Genomic DNA, 16,742 nt, shown 5'->3' with positions numbered 1-16,742 from the left:
GCACAACCTGAGCTTCCAACTCACGTAGACCTCTAAATGATAGAACACTCAACAAGTACAGTGAAATAGATTTTCAAGAACAGTTTGGGAATTAACTTTGGGCAGGTTGAGTTTAAGATCTCTATTGAATTTGGACAGCTTTTGGTTAAATGCTTAAGTGATTGGCCTAATGGGACAGAAGTATGGTGGAATTTCTACTTGGAAGTCAAGTGGTTCGCTGAGCTACTATATGTAAGTTAGTTCTGCCCAGGTAGTAGTTCAGAGTATAGACAGGGAACCCGAGACACAGAGAGTTTGAATGAATGGCCTGGCAGACACAGAAGGTGAAGAGTAGGAGCTTATCCCAGATCTAATAGGAAGAAGTACACACACCAGTCCCTGAGATGCTCCATGGTTTCCAAGGAACTTGTTGAAAGAAAAGACCAGACAGAGTGGATGCTTAGAAAGAACTGAGTGTTCTTCAGAGTCTCCTAGGGTGGGCTTCGCCCAATGCCTACAGTAGTGGCTTTTTAAGTTCAATACCCCACCTCTAGTTCATCTGTGTTGCTCTCTAGTTCATCTGTGTTGCTTTCTTAGTTCTTTATATAGTTGTGTCCTCTAAGTGAACTGAGGTTTTCCTCACAACTGCTTCTCTCACTCTAATCTTACACTTTCTTACATCTTCAGCTAAAAGTTTTCCCCTTAAGTTTTTAATTAAAGCAAAGAATTCGTGCTGAATGATAAGCACATTTCAAAAAGGAGATCTGAAGGGCCAACTTCCAAGATCAGTTCATCCCTTAAGATCTTTGTGAGAAATTCAGAGGTGGGAACTTAGCAAAGAAATGTACTCTATTCCTGCCTGAGTGACGATGGAGGGGAATTGTTGGGGGGTGGGTTTCCTTCTAGTCACTTATGAGTAGCATTCACCTATCTAGGCATGCATACACACCTCCATTCATACATTTTCCCCCCAGGAAACACATTTACTGTGGTCCTTGTGTGTATCAGGCACTGTTATATTCTGAAATCCAGTGATCCCCCAAATACAAAATATCCCTATAACCAGGAGTCTTTGTTTCAAGGTCAGGTTCAAGTCTGGCTCCCCAGGTCATTAAACTGAGCTCTGGCTCTTTCCTTTCCTGGGTATGTTTGCACTTCTCTTTTCTTTTATCAATTTCCTATCTATTTGGTCTATCCATAAGAGATAACTGTAAGAGTTCTCTCTATGGGACACAAAACTTCTGCTTTCCAGAGCGCTCACCCCCTAGTACTGCAAACAAATGGCTTAACAATATCAAGAGTCAAGGTGAATTCGAGAATGACATTCACAGAGGCTCCGAGTGAAGATTAGGCTGTTTGTAGTGTCTAAATGTCATTATAAGGGTAACCACACTCGTCAGTGTTCCTTGGAGACATTGTCACCCGGTAGAGACCAGAGAAACAAGTACAGGCTCCCAGGCATAATTCACCACATTGTTGCTTCCTACCAAGGAAACTCTTTTATTTTATTTTATTTTATTTTATTTTATTTTATTTTATTTTATTTTATTTTATTTTTATTTTTTTTGTTTTTTTTCTGGTTGTGATCTGGTTGAAAGTATCCTCCTTTTGGGGGGTGGGTGGGGATTGTGCAAAGAAGGGAGGGGCACTGAGTAAATCTGGAGGATAACTTACATAGCATCCAGATAATAGAGACTTGAATAATTGCTTGATTGGCCTTTATTATTTCAGAACGGGAGAGATGGTATCTGATTGCTTCTTTTCAAGGCTTCAGTGTTATACTTGGTCGGGTGCTTGTCTTCTGTAATGTATTGCTGCGCTCAACTTCTGCAGTCTCCCAGACCTCCCAGCACCGCTGTGACATTCCATTTGACTCCATTTAAAGTCGTAATGGATAAGGGGTCTGCACTCCGGACCTGGCAGGGCATTTCTCATGTTCCCTAAGAAAACATTGCCACTCCCCTCACAGCCTTCCAAGAGCAGGCATATGGAGCACACATTTCGACTTTCCAATGTGTAGCAACCTTGATATAAAATGTTAACAAGAGCAGGGAAAATCATTTCAGTGCTGGCTTCTTTATAAACTCCATTTGTGCTGGCTAGTTTTATGTTAAATTGGCATAAGCTAGAGTCATTTGGGAAGAGGGAACTTCAACTGAGAAACTGTCCCCACCAGATCGGCCTGAGGACAAGTTTGTGTGGTATTTTCTTGACTGATGTTTGATGTGGGAGGGCTAGCCTACTGTAGGCAATGGCACTCTGGGGTGGTGGTCCTGGGTGCTATAAGTTTGACAGGATCAAGCCAATAAGCAGTATTCAACTGTGATGTAGAACTGCTAGCTGAAAGACACACTTTTCTATCAGAGTTGCTTTTGATCTTGGTCTTTTTATTACAGCAATTCAAACCCTAAGACACTACCCAGCTATATAACTGGTGACATAGGTCTGAAGAATGTCACAGGGAAGGTGTCCTGAGCCAGGGAATGGCTGTTCTTGTCATGACTTAGAAGATATTGGTGGCCTAGTTTTCATTTAGCATGTCATTCATCAGTTTACCTTAATCTCTTGTCTTAAAAAAAGTATTTATCATTCCTAAGACTTTCATACAAGTACACGATTAAATATGGTGTAAATCATTTGTTAAACTGTACACCTCTTAAACAGTGAGCTCATCTAGGCTGGAAAATTGATTTTGATGGTCTTATTTTTCTCTTTGGCAGAAATTTCTCAAGTTCTAAACTTGTGTCTTTGAAGCAGTCTTGAGCCCCTGAGATACTGCAGAAGGTATTTCACAACCAACAGGGCAGAGCCAATCACCATGACTGTCTGTGATTCTCAGCATTTATCCCTAATATTTTTCCACTTTGAATTTCCCTCTATCAGCTATAACAGAAAAGGCCATCATAATGAAATATATTTGCATTTCCCAACTCAGAAATCAATGGAGTGATACTGAGTATTTAATTTAAAACCTGAGAGACGAGAGTGTTCCTCTCTTCATGCTAACTTTCACCTTTAAAGAGTTGTCAGCTCAGGCTCCGAGTTTCAGACAAAGTTACCATCTGAGTTCTCTTGCACAGTGTTTTATTAATCTCTGTCCTTGCAGTTCATAAATTAGTCTACCCTGTGATTTCCTCCTTGTGATAGCCCCTGGCTGTTTTCACTGCCTTCCCAGCTACAGCAGACAGCTGCTCTCCCACATTCCCTCAGAGTAAACAGGAATTTGGTCCCTGGGTAATTGGATGCTTTCCAGTGTAAGAATTTGAGTTATTCATGAGCTTTGTGGGCTGGCTTCTACTGAAACCAGACTGTTTTCACAAGGGAGCACAAGGACAAAAAGAATTATGAAAGGTTTGAATCTCGAAGATTATTCCTTTCAAGTGTATGATAACCTCTGATTCGTCTCCCCAAGTGGTTTCTAAACCCTCTCTTTTGGTCTCTTCCTCTACCTCACATTTCACGGTGGTTACTGGAAATTCACCAAGGGAGCTGACTGCCTTCAAATCATGCATTCCTTCCAGATCACAACCAGCCTAAACAGATGTGCAAACGCTAAGATATAATATGCTGATCATTCTTTCAAGATTAAAGTTTGACGAGACTGTGAGGGTAACTATCTACGTTACAGACAATTCAAAATTAGCACTAAGAACATAATGGAGAAGAAGACATATTTTCAAGGAGAAGTGTGTATTACTCTGAATTTTGAGATGGATTTTACTGGTATATCTTATCAAAGAAAAAAATTAATAAGATTAAATTTTAAAAAGACAAAGGAACTACTTATTCATTGTGTCTGGAAATGGAATGAAAGAATTAATTCTAGACTTCTGGTGACCAGACAACTAGAAGGTGCGTGTCCTTTGTAATGTCACTGAAGGGACTGCATATGAGCATTGTCCTTCTGGTGTGAACTGCACTGTCCTCAAGGCTCTAGGATATGATCATTCTAAAATCTAGGCAGCATAGACTCTGACAGTTAGTTGTTCAAGACTCAAGAACAAGAAATAGAACTTACTTGCTTCAGTTTACCAAACATGCATGCACCTGTACACACGAGCATGTCAGGTCTCTGAGACAAGACTGGTCTTAAACTCAAGATCTAAGGCTTGGATTTCTTTCTTTTTTTTTCTTGAATGCCTGAAGAGTAATCTTTTTAGCATGCCATACAGCTTTTAAGCCCAGCATATTTCCCAGATCAAACACTGACACCCCAGCCACTGTGCTCTAGAGTTGAGTGATACATGAATTTGCCTTCAAAGATTCCTCAGTTTGGTGGAGAATTTTAACACATAAGCCTATACAGAGTGGGAGAAAGTACAGTAAGGAGGAATGTAGGCTGCCATGGAAACCAGAGTATGACAGGAATCTATCCTGAAAGGGAGATGGCTAAAGCGAGTGTTAGAGAGCAGGCATGTCTCAGTAGTGTATTGGAGAAGGCTGGGCTTCTGGGCAGACGCTGTTGTGTCAGGGAATGTGGTCCTCTTGGGTGGTGGTGAGTGAGGAGTAATCAGAGAAAGATATGGAGGTAGAGAAAGACCATTTGGTGCAGGTGATGTCCACTGGACTTCCTTCTGCAATAGCTAACCCTTCAAAAAGACACAGCCAGATTTATGTGCCACTAAATGGAGTTCACTCATGTGATCACAAGTGTTTCATAAATGTTAATGAAGCAACCTAAACCTACGAGTGGGCTCATAGATGATTTATGTGTTCGGACAAAGTTTTATTGCCAGGGAGGCTTTCTCTAGAAATTGAGAAACTTCTTAGTAACTGAAAGTCTTTCCCCCAGGATATACAAAGAGCAAGATAAAACCAGTCACGCTTAGAGGGTTCTCACTAAAACCAGTTTGAGCTAGATCAGACATTCCAACAGTCAACCCCATTTCCTTCATTGCATCTGCAGCAGCATTAAAATTTATGTTTTGGAGACATTTATTTAGTGTGTGTGTGTGTGTGTGTGTGCGTGCACGGGCGCGTGCGCACGCATGTGCATAAATCATGGCATATTTGTGGAGGTCAAAGGACATCCTGTGGGAACTGGTTCTCTTTTTCCATTATACTGGCACTGTGGATGGAACTCTGGTTGTCAGATTAACTCAAAATAAAACGTGTTGTGAGTTTTAGGTGTTTCTGAGAGCACCTACCCCTGTGGCATCTCACAGCTTCATTGCACTCTTGCTTCTGCACACATCCCACTCTTGCTCTGCCTTGTCTTCCCTCCACTCAGTGCCATGCTGATCAAAGCGACTTAAAAGCTTTGACTTGGGTTATAGAGCAGTGGTTCTCAACCTTCCTAATGCTGTGACCCATTAATACAGTTCCTCGTGTTGTGGCGACCCCCAAACATAAAATTACTTCATTGCTACTCCATAAGTGTAATTTTGCTGCTGTTACGAATTGTAATAAAAACATCTGATTTGTAGGATATCTGATATATGACCCCTATGAAAAGTCCTTTGACCCCCCAAAAGGGTCTAGACCTACAGGTTGAGAATCCTGTTATAGACTATTGTTTGGTGATCAATTGTAGTGTCGTTACTGTGCATACAACATTTTCTGCTCTTGTAGAAATGTAATGATTTAATTCTAGAAAACAAAGACTTTTCATATTTCTCTACCGTCATTTCACAGCGTGTTACAAATTAGTACATCTCAGAACTGTATTGTCAGGATATTTGATTTTAAAGTTTTCTATATGAGATACTGAATAGAATTTTATATAAAAAATTGTTAAGTGTATCTTGGTTTTTGGATGAGGTCAGAATTTCCAGTATTTTCTGAGATGATCATAGACATACTTTTGTACTTTGTGCTGTGTTTTTATACAGTACATTGTTTTCAGCATGGATGGTTATAAAATTAAACTGTTCATCAACTCTGGAAAACATTAAAGCTATTCTGAATTCTACATCATCGAATAATCAGCCAAAATTGATGATGATGATTACTATTATTTGAAACAAGTTCTTGCTGGGCAGTAGTGACACACGCCTTTAATCCCAGCACTTGGGAGGCAGAGGCAGGCGGATTTCTGAGTTTGAGGCCAGCCTGGTCTACAGAGTGAGTTCCAGGACAGCCAGGGCTACACAGAGAAACCCTGTCTCGAAAAACCAAAAAAAAAAAAAAAAAAAAAAAAAAAAACCCAAACAAACAAAAAACAAGTACAAGTCTAACTGATCACAAAACTACCCAGAAAGGCTGCTACTATTTTAAAAACCACTTTCCTAATTTTCACACATTATCTCATTTAGTGAAGTTCTGATAGGGAAGACTTTTACCTGAAAAAAAGCCAGGGCTTGGCTAGGACAAGCGGCTTGAAGCTTCTCTGACTGCAGTGCTCACTTCTGACTTTAAAGGGCAGGCAACCAGCAAGAGATTATCAATGCACAGTTGAAAAGTTACTGCTTCTAGTGTTTCCTCTTACTGCCACAACTAGAAACCCAGGGAAGGAAGTAGAAAATGTGGTCTCTTTGCTTTTATTCCATATAAGAATAAGTGTTATTATTGTTGGTTACAGATATAAAATGCTGTTTATGATGGTATAATATTACTCAAAGAAGAATTTAACATAGAAAGCCATCTTCTGCTGATTAAAAACAATACAGGTTTTAAAATTATATTCTTTGTAATTTTGTCCTTTAATAACAATGGTGCCAAAGAGGAAAACACAGGAAACCTGAAATGCTTGGTCCTAGCTTCCTGATGCAAATTTCATCTTTCTTTGAAGACTGAATAAAGGGCAGGCATTTTGTCACATTTGGAACTGTGAGGAAATCAGGAAGCTGAGACACAGAGCTGTATTCCACAATGTTCTGAGTACTCTAGGGGGTTTTCTGGATCACTTAAAAGTGGTATAGCTTTTAGAAGTAAAATAATATATACATATGTATATAGGTATGTATGTATACATATACTTACGTATTTGGTTTAATAATTGGCTAATAAGTATTGATTTGATTGACTTAACCCTGGCTTGGTTTAATGATTCACTGAGTGGATCCCAGAAGCTGTTCATTGTTGATACGAGCCTTATTGCATCATCCAGATGTGATCTCAGCAGCTTCCAGACCATCTTTCCGTAAGCAGATATCTATCAGTGTGCTAACAGTGACCTTAGGATCTGGGAACAGACCCGTGCTTTCCCCAAGCATGGCTTCTCTTGAAAGGCAGTAGGTGGCAGAGTGGAGCTTGCCCTTTGTGGTCATCTTTCTTACCTGTTTATTGGTGGAATTAAAGTCCTAAAATCACTAACGTAAAACAGCTCTGTTTTCTTTTCTAGGATGACTCAGAATTCAGTATCTCCACAGGACAGGAGCAGACCGATTCTGTATCTGTCCCAGCCCAAAGGACCTAGAAATTATCATCCTGAGTGAGGTAAGCCAATCACAAAAGAACACAAATGGTATTCACTCACTGATTATTGGATATTAGCCCAGAACCTTGAAATGCCCAAGATGCAACTCACAGGCCACATGAAGCTCATAAAGAAGGAAGACCAAGTGGGGATGATTCGGTCCTTCTTAGAAGGAGCAACAAAATACTCAAGGGAGCAAATATGGAGACAAAGTGAGGGACAGAAACTGAAGGAGGGGCCGTCTCAAGACCACTCCACCCGAGTATCTATCCCATGTGCAGTCACCAAAGGTAGATGCTGATGTGGAAGTCAGGAAGTGCATGCTGATAAGAGCCTGATATGGATGTCTCCTCAGAGGTCAGCAGGAGTCTGACATATTCAGAGGCAGATGCTCACAACTAGCCATTGAACTGATCATGGGGTTCTCAATGGAGGAGTTAGAGTGAAGACTGAAGGAGCTGAAAGGATTTGCGGCACCATGAGGAGAGCAACAATACCAACCAACCACAGCTCCCAGGGTCTAAACCACCAGCCTGGGAGCACTTAGGGAGGGATCCAGGGCTTTAGCTGAATATGTAAGAGTGGAGGGCCCTGCAGGGCATAGGTGGAAGAAGAGAAGCTTGACCTCATGAAGGCTGGATGCCCCAGGGGGTGGGAATTTTGAGGGTGGGGAGGTGGGAGTGGGGGGATAGATAGGGGTTACATCCACAGAGAAGAAGGAGGAGGGGTGAGAGGACTGGGGGTTCCTGGGTGGGTGGGGGATGGGGTAAGGGGACAACATATGAAATGTAAATAAAACATCCAATAAAAAATTAAAAAAAAACAGCTCTGTTTTCTTAAGTCAGTATCTGTGCGCTGATTTATTCAACCTGCACTCCTTACATTGTACAGTAGACAAAAAGCTTACAATAGGAATTCTCAAAAGGATGCCACCTTTTTTTTTTTTTTACAAGTTTTCTGATCTATTTCCTTTTCTCTAATTTCATTAACAGTTTCTAGTGTCCTCACCTCTCCCATATGCACAAATCTGAAATCAACACAAAGTTATTTTCTTCGTGTACTTAAAATTTTCAGATACTCCTACTTAGCGTTACAATATAAAAAAGTTCTGCGTATCCGTAGTGCTAGAATCAAAAAATACACCATGTAAAAACTATTTTTTAAATTTAATTTTTACTTTATCAGTATATATAGTTTGTCTGGATGTATGTCTGTGCACCATTTGTTGGTCTGGTGCCCAAGGAAGCCAGATGAGAGTGTCATATCCCTTGGGACTAGAGTTACAGATAGTTGTCAGCCACCATGTGGCTGTTGAGACTCAAACCTGGGTCCTCTGCAAGAACAACTAGTGCTCTTAACTGCTAAGCCATGTGTCTGACCCCTAAATAGGGGTTTTGGGAGTTTTTCACAAACAGATAGGCCCTTGGGATGAAATTCAGAGATTGGAAAGTATACGGAAGTAGGAATCTGAGCATAGGATCAAGTTCAAGAGTGTGAAAGCTATGGGAAAAGCCAGGGGCCAGTTGGTTTTGCTGTGCTAGTATAAAGGTCGGGAAACATAGACTACAGCTTAGAACACACTCCTTGCAGTGACTTGGGAAAGTGAATGGAAGCCGTTGCCAGACCCCTTGGCAAAAACAAGCTCAGAGGAAACCCCTGTGGGTACTTCTTGAGATGACAAGATGCCAGTGTGTTCCAAATTCAGTTCTCATCCTAAAGAGAGCCTAACTAGGCACAGTGCTTGCAATGAGAGGGGCTAAGAGAAGACTCTAAAATTGATCTAGAGATAGAAACAGATAGCAAAAGCTTGACGCTGAATCGAAATAAATTAACTTCTTTACCTGCTTATACATAACATATGTTGTATTTCTTCATACTAATAGAACATTCATCACAATTTATCTGCTCAGTGAAATATTTTATAGAAAACCCTACATAGCGGGGTCTGGTGGTGTGTCCCTGTAAGCCCAGCTACTTGGGAAGCTAAGGCAGGAGGGCTAAAAGTTCAAGGACAATCTGGATTACAGAACAAGTTCAAGGACAGCCTGAGCAGCTTTGTGAGACTCTGTCCTCTCAAAATGAAGAGTTTCAAAGAGGGCTGAGGATAGTTGAGCGACAGAGCACTTGCCTAGTGCGCATGCGGTCTTAGGTGCAGTTCCCAACACCTAAAGAACAAAAAGTAGACAAAAATAAAGGAAGAAAAGGAGGAAAGAAGGAAGGAAGGAACAAACAGAGGGAGGGAAGAAGATAGGGAGGGAGGGAGAAGAAAAGCCCATGTATGAAAGTTATTTGAAGGTAAAGAGGCAGCAGGACTGAGAAGCCTTTTTATTCACTAAGACTGATTCACAAAAAAGGCCAACAATAAAAGCTCAAATTATCAGCCAACTCCTTCCCCTTCCCATCTTTCTTCTCCCCTTTTCTTTCATGTAGAAGCCAGAAGCCAACTTTGAGGAGTCTTCCAACACAAGACCTAGGGATGGAACTTAGGTCCTCAGGTTTGTGTGACAAGGACTTTTACCTGCTGAGCCATCTCCAGGCCCCGATGACCTACCTGTCTGACCAGAGATCACTACTCCCTCCCTCATGCCAACCCTATCTCTCAGAGGAAGGCGTTATCCGGAAGACTGTGAAGAATCCTGACAGGCCTTGCAGACTGTCCTCTTCAGCACATTAGATCAGTCCCCTCTGTCCAGCTACATTCCTACTCAGCTGCCCATTTTTCATGGAATCTAAGTTTTAAAAATGGACTACTTGCCAGGCAGTGGTGGTGCACACCTTTAATCCCAGCACTTGGGAGGCAGAGGCAGGCAGATTTCTGAGTTCGAGGCCAGCCTGGTCTACAGAGTGAGCTCCAGGACAGCCAAGGCTACACAGAGAAACCCTGTCTCGAAAAAAAATAAAAAATAAAAAAAAAAAAATGGGCTACTTGGGCTACTCCTTGGGCTTTACTTCTGAAAGCTCCTTTTGTGACATACAAATTTGAATTGATTAAATTTGTTTTGCTTTTCTCTTGTTTGTTTATCTTTTGTCTAGGTGTAAGGGTCTTGCATGAGGCATTGGACATCAGTCTCTAAAGGAAGAAAATGTTCATGGACACAAGGTCACACACTATTTTAAAAGCTGTGTCTTAGTATCAGTTTCTCTTGTTAATTGCTTAGCCAGCCGCTGGCAAGGGAATAGAAGTCATTTTCCTAAACCTAAATTTAACAGTCACCTGATAGCTCTGGCCTTGCTGATAGAGGCTAGTGTAAACAGTGTTGCTCAGGCTGGGACTCTGCTCTTCACCCTGGGAATCTGTGTGGGAATGGGGGCGCAGAGAATGTGACTTGCTTGCAAAGGAATTTGTTCCTGACTGAGATGTTTGTTAATTATGTTCTGTCATATTTAACCTATGGGAAAAAAGCCTTCAACATAATTTGAAAACTACACGTGGTGAAAAGAATCTAAGTTAAGCTACCCATTTTCACTATAGAGAGAAGAGTCTGTCTATATATTACATTTTCTTAAAGTTCCAAATTGAAGAGTTCAGAATCGTTACTCAGCAATTGTTAACTTGTGCAAAACAATGCACTTGCTTGGAGAGCCTGTTCGAAGACACTGGTACTGGGGTTGCCCCTACCCCAGACTCATTAATCAGTCCTATAAAAGCCTGGGCAGTAAAGTTTTAAAAGCTCCAAAGAAATCCCAACTTGGAAAGTGTTGGTGCCTGGAACAAAAGATGCAAGTTAAGGAACAGTACAGAATGCAGTCCGGAAGAAGTCTGCAAAGTGTATTTGTACTGCACATAGCTATGGCGAGTCTTAAAGTTCTTTAGACAGAGAAGGGCCATCCCTTTGCAAGGCATTTGCTTGTGTTTGTTTGCTCATTGAAACAAAAGTCTCACTCGGTAGCTAGATTGGCCTTTAACTCATAGTAAAATTCCTGCTTCAGCCTTCGAAGTGCCGGGTTTACGGATGCGAGTTTTGAAGTTCACTGGTGTGCAGGACAGCTGCCTCCCGATACTGTCCCTGTTCCATGATCCTCAAACTCTCCTCTGTTGGAAAATTCCTTAGAGATGAATATTTTCCCCCTGCTGGTGAAGACTTTTCTCAGTTTATTCCTTTAAAATAGTGTCCTAACAGCATCCCTGATTTGATAGAAAATATACAGCATTATGTCTCTTCTGTCTTGAAAGAGAATACACACACACACAAACACACACACCTGCTTCTGCTACTCTTGTGGAAACCTATTCTTTCAAATAACCTGTTGTCTTAGGGTCTCTATTGCTGTACTAAACATGACCAAAAGCAGCTTGGAGGAAAAGATTTATTTTATCTTACGGCTTATAGTCCATCATCCAGGAAAGTCAGAGCCGAAACTCCAGGCAGGAACTGGAAGCAGGAACTAAAGCAGAAGCCTTAGAAGAGTGCTATTTACTGGCTTACACCCATAGTTTGGTCAGCTTGCTTTTATATATATATATATCTCATCCAGGACCACCTGTCCAGGAGTGGCACTGTCCTCAGGAGCTGGGCACAAACACATCAATCAGTAATTAGGAAAAGTCCCCAGAGTTGTCTACAGACAATCCACTGGAGTCATTCTCTCCATTGAAATTCCTCTTCTAAATAATTCTACCTTGTATCAAGTTGCCAAAAAAACCCTAACTAGCTTCTCAGAAGCCCACATAGGCCTGCTTTAAGGACTTTGCCACATTCTTTTCTCTGCTTGAATACTGCCCTGCCTTGCTCTTTGGCCCCCAGCTGCCTGGATAACTCATTTGCAACCTCCAGTTTAAATGTTGCTTCCTCAGAGTCTTTCTCTAAGTCCTCCAGCTCAGCATTAGTCTTCCCTGTCATTTTCTAATTACACCTTGTTCTTTGCCTTGTGGTACTTATTATAATTATAATTAAGTGTGAAGTTTTTCATGTCCCACAAGTTCTGTGACAGCAATGATTATGTCTGTTTTACCCAAGTTATTATTGCTCAGCAACAGTAGTTAGGAAAGGGCTTGGGATACAGTTGGAACTCAGTACAAGTTTCTTTAGAAAGAATTAAAAGCAAAGTGCATTGCAGAGCTTCTACTTCTAAACTCAAAGGACATTTTCTGACTCTACAAGTGCATCTTAGGAGCCTTTTTCGGTTTTACTAGTTATTGTACAGTTTCCATTTTGTACATTCAATTTTTTTGTTACTCAAATAAAAAAAGAACCAACCATCAACATTTTCAAATGTTGCATTAAATGTTTGATGATGAATGTGTTCTGAGGATTGCCTTAGGGTTCTCTAGAGTCGTAGAACTTATGGAACGTCTATGTATTAAGGGAATTTATTGTAATGACCTATGTAGTCTGTAGTCCAACTAACCCAACAAGGGGCAGCTGTGAATGGGAAGTCCAAGAATCTAGTAGTTGCTCAGTCCTGTGAGGCTAGTTGTTTAAGCTGGTCGTCTGTAGAAATAGGTTCCAACAAATGTGCTGGCAAGGAAATGCAAGCAGGCGAAGAAGAGTGGGTCTCGCTTCTTCCAATGTCCTTATGTAGGACTCCAGCAGAAGGTGTGGCCCAGATTAAAGGTTAAAGATTAAAGATTAAAAGTTAAAGATTAAAGGTGTGTACCACCACCATGCTAGGGATCTGGAATTTGCTTTGTCCCAGGCTGACCTTGAACTCAGAGATCTGCTAGTCTCGGTCTCCTGGGATTAAAGGCATGTACTAGCTTGCCTATGCCTAAGATTTTCATGGCCACTGTGCCTCAGGATTCAATATCTCCATGTCAAGATTCAGGTCAGAAACCTGTCTTCCAGCCTCAAGATCTGGATCCCAGCTACACCACTTCTAAATTGTAGTTCATTCCAGATGTAATCACGTTGACAACCAGGAATAGCTATCACAAGGGTTTCTTAAACCAGCGACACAGGATGAGGCTCTTATTAAAACAAGAGGCTTCTTTTAAAATACGTTCCCAAATATTTTTAAATTTGTTTTTTATTCTTCCCTTATACATTACATCCCCCACTGCAGAAACTTTTTAAAACTTCTTATTCTTTATTTCTCCTATTCTTCTCTCCTAAATTAAATGGCCACCATAGTTTCCCTTCCCTCCACTCTTCCCAGTTCCTCCTCCAACCTCCCCACTCTTTACTAAATCCACTCCTCCTCAATTTCCCTTCATAAACAAACAAACAAACAAACAAACCAGGTTTCCCAGAGATATCCACCGAACATGGCCTAACAAGTTAAAACAAGACTAGACAGAAACCCTCATATCAAGGCCAGGCCTGCAACCCAGTAGGAGGAAAAGATTCTCAAGGGCAGGAAAAGGAGTCAGAGACACAACCCAATCTCACTCTTGGGAGTCCCACAAGAACAGCAAGCTACACAACCATAAGTTATACATGCAGAGGACATACCTCAGAGCCGTGTGGGGTCTAAGTTCGTTACTTATGTACCCTGCTTAGTGATTGCGTGGGTTGTGTTCTCGTGGTGTCCTCTAACCCTTTGGCTCCTGCAATCTTTCCTCTCCATCTTCTGCAGGTTCCCCTAGCTTCCTCTAGTGTTTGGTCGTGAGTCTCTATGCAACTTCTCATCAGTTGCTGGATGACTAGCCTCTGGTGACTACTGGGCTAGGCACTGGTCTATTCGTATAGCAGACAACCATTAGGAGTCATTTCATTGACTGATTCGTTTGTGCCAGTTGTATTTCATTCTATCCTAGGCCTCTGCCTCTGGTTCCTGGCCACCCAGGCAGTGTCAGGCGTAGGCTCCTTCTCATGGATCCTAGCCATGTAGACTTGGCTCCTAGCAGTGGGACTCCAACATCAACTCAGACACAAAATCTTCAACCTACAATTTGTCCTGCCTGCGTGATGTGCTGGAGTAATGGTGGCTAACCAATGACTGGTCTAACTTGATGTCCGAAACATTTTCTGTGTGTAGGGAAAATATAACGCAATTTTAAAAAGGCATTTTGAATGTGTGCATGCTGCTTCTTAGAGTTTCTGTCGCTTCATTGTTGAAAACAGGGTGTGACTCCTCCCCACGAGGCATAGAGTCCAATGTTCCCACAATAAACCTTTAGAGGTGGCTTGTCCATGTCACATGGTGAAGAAACTGCTATTATCAGATCCACTGAATGGCTTCTAGATTATAGAAATAAATGTCCTTAAATCTCAGAGGATGAAATGGCTTATGTGTAAGTGAAAATGACTGCCTTTTTCTGATAAGTTCCCAAGAACACGAGCCTTTTGTTAGCATAAAGACTGGGGAAACAAGGTAACCACAGCCAGCCTGGTGGCAGGGAACCTGACCTGTGCAATTTGGTCTTTTTCAGTTTTCTTTTTTATGTGACCACGTTTTAAAAGCACCCCTGTAATGTGTGAGTGAATTGCCAGCACCCTGGACCATAATGATTCTCACCTTCACGTGGCAGTCATGAATAGTACGGATCATGGAGTGTTCTTAACCTTCTTTTAGGGGCACCTTACCGAACAGGTGTACAGAACTTGATGAAGTCGGTCTGCAGAACATTTCTAATTTTCCTTAGCAGCCTTCAGTGGCGTGGGCGAGCCTTGGCTGGTGCTCGGGAACTTTACAGTCCCTGGGAGCTAGTGGTGCTACAGGGCCAGGGCTCCTCCACTGCCCACTACTCTTTCAGGGCGGCGCACCACGGGGTCTGATTGGAACTCCAGAGGGCGTTCACTCGTGCTTGTTGACGAAGGGGAGGTCGCATCTACATTTCCACCACCGTCCTAATGGTGGCAAAATCTTTTTAGAGCTTGAAGGGAGTGCAGATTGATAATAATTTTTTTTTCTTTTTGAGTAAATAATCTAATTAACCCCTGGGATTCAGGTGAAGCTGAAGTTCTATGGACAAGTGGTGGAGTCTTTTTGAACTCAGCACAGTGCTTAGTTCTGTGGGGGCAGAAATCAAAGTCGGGGAGCAGAGAGCCCTGAATTTCCTAACGGGTTTGGGAAGTTTGCTGGCACAGATCCTGGTCCTCAGGCCTCCTTGATATGGATCCTGGTGGTGCTGCTTTCCTGGGAAAACGGATGCTTCAGCCAAAGTTGCTTCTCCTTCAGGGCCTCTTTCTACACCAGCATGTCCAGTCTAAAAGTTGCTGATTTGGGGATTGTTAGAAGGTTCAGGGCCCTGGGTATCTAGTTTTATACAGAAGGGCATTCTTTAAATGCATGAAAGATGTTTGAATAATTAGCCACTAAAGTGTGATAAATGACCACTAGGTACATCAGGTACTTTCTTGCCTTGAGGTGTGCTAGCGAGTACTAAGGGCTACTTTACAGTTTCATGTAATTGAACAGAAACTCTGAGCATTGAGAGTCCCCTGTGTTGTGCTCGTGGTCAGGGCCAGGCTGTGTGTGTCTGTAGCTCCAGATCATTCTCCTACGAAGCCTTCACTGTCATTTATGTTTGTTTAGCTATTTCTAGTCTGTCTGTCTTCTATTGTGGGTTAAGTTCAAGATACAATTTAGCTGAAATGATAAAGGTATTAATTTTTATAATAGAAGCCAGAAAGAAGGCTATGGAAGGAGTTAGGGTTCAGCCTTCTTTCTTTTGCTTTTTATTAGTGAGTAATGACTATTGGATGCTTCCAATCAGTTGTTGGGCCCTTTATGATTCTCACACCAATCTTTATCAAAAACTACTGAGTTGAGATTAGGCTGTGATCTGTCCCAGGTTACTCCATATCGTATAAAACATGGTTTTTTTCTAACTGTACTTTGGCCCATAGACTCCATTTTACAAGCAGTTATTGAATCCATTTTGGGAGACAGAGGATAATTCTGCAGCTGGGTGGACATGTGGCCAGCAGCATATATCTGGCATCACCTCTTTGACATAGACTGACAAATGATTTATTCCCGGAAGTAGAAAGGGTGCCCTTTATAAATATATCATCAGAGTTAATGGAAAACATAGGACCATAAAGGCATATTAAAATTTTATTAGAAAAACCAGGCCCAAGAATGTATAAGACATGTCAGATCAAGTAAAAGGTTAAACTCCCTCATCTCAACCTCATAAAGACCTAACACATAGACACCTAACACTGTGATGGTAGCCACTCCTACTGTCCTACCATTGTCTAGCCACAAAGCAACCTGCTACCTGACCACCTAGTGGTCAAAGGACTGAGGATAGAAAACTGCCTGTCCTAGGGGCTTCATTCAGTTCAGTCTCAATTATTGATATGGCTTACTCGAATGACCCTACATCCTGAATCTATGACCCAGCTGCAGCCATAGCAGTAAGCTATAGCAGCCAGCCACAGCAGCCACAGCAGCCAGCCACAGCAGCCACAGCAGCCAGCCACAGCAGCCACAGCAGCCAGCCACAGCAGCCACAGCAGCCACAGCAGCCACAGCAGCCACAGCAGCCACAGCAGCCACAGCAGCCACAGCAGCC

Source organism: Grammomys surdaster, unplaced genomic scaffold (genome assembly GCF_004785775.1).
Source record: "Grammomys surdaster isolate TR1022 unplaced genomic scaffold, NIH_TR_1.0 259, whole genome shotgun sequence".
Lineage (NCBI taxonomy): Eukaryota > Metazoa > Chordata > Mammalia > Rodentia > Muridae > Grammomys > Grammomys surdaster.
The sequence above is the reverse complement of the archived record's forward strand: the minus strand, read 5'-3'. Positions refer to the sequence as shown.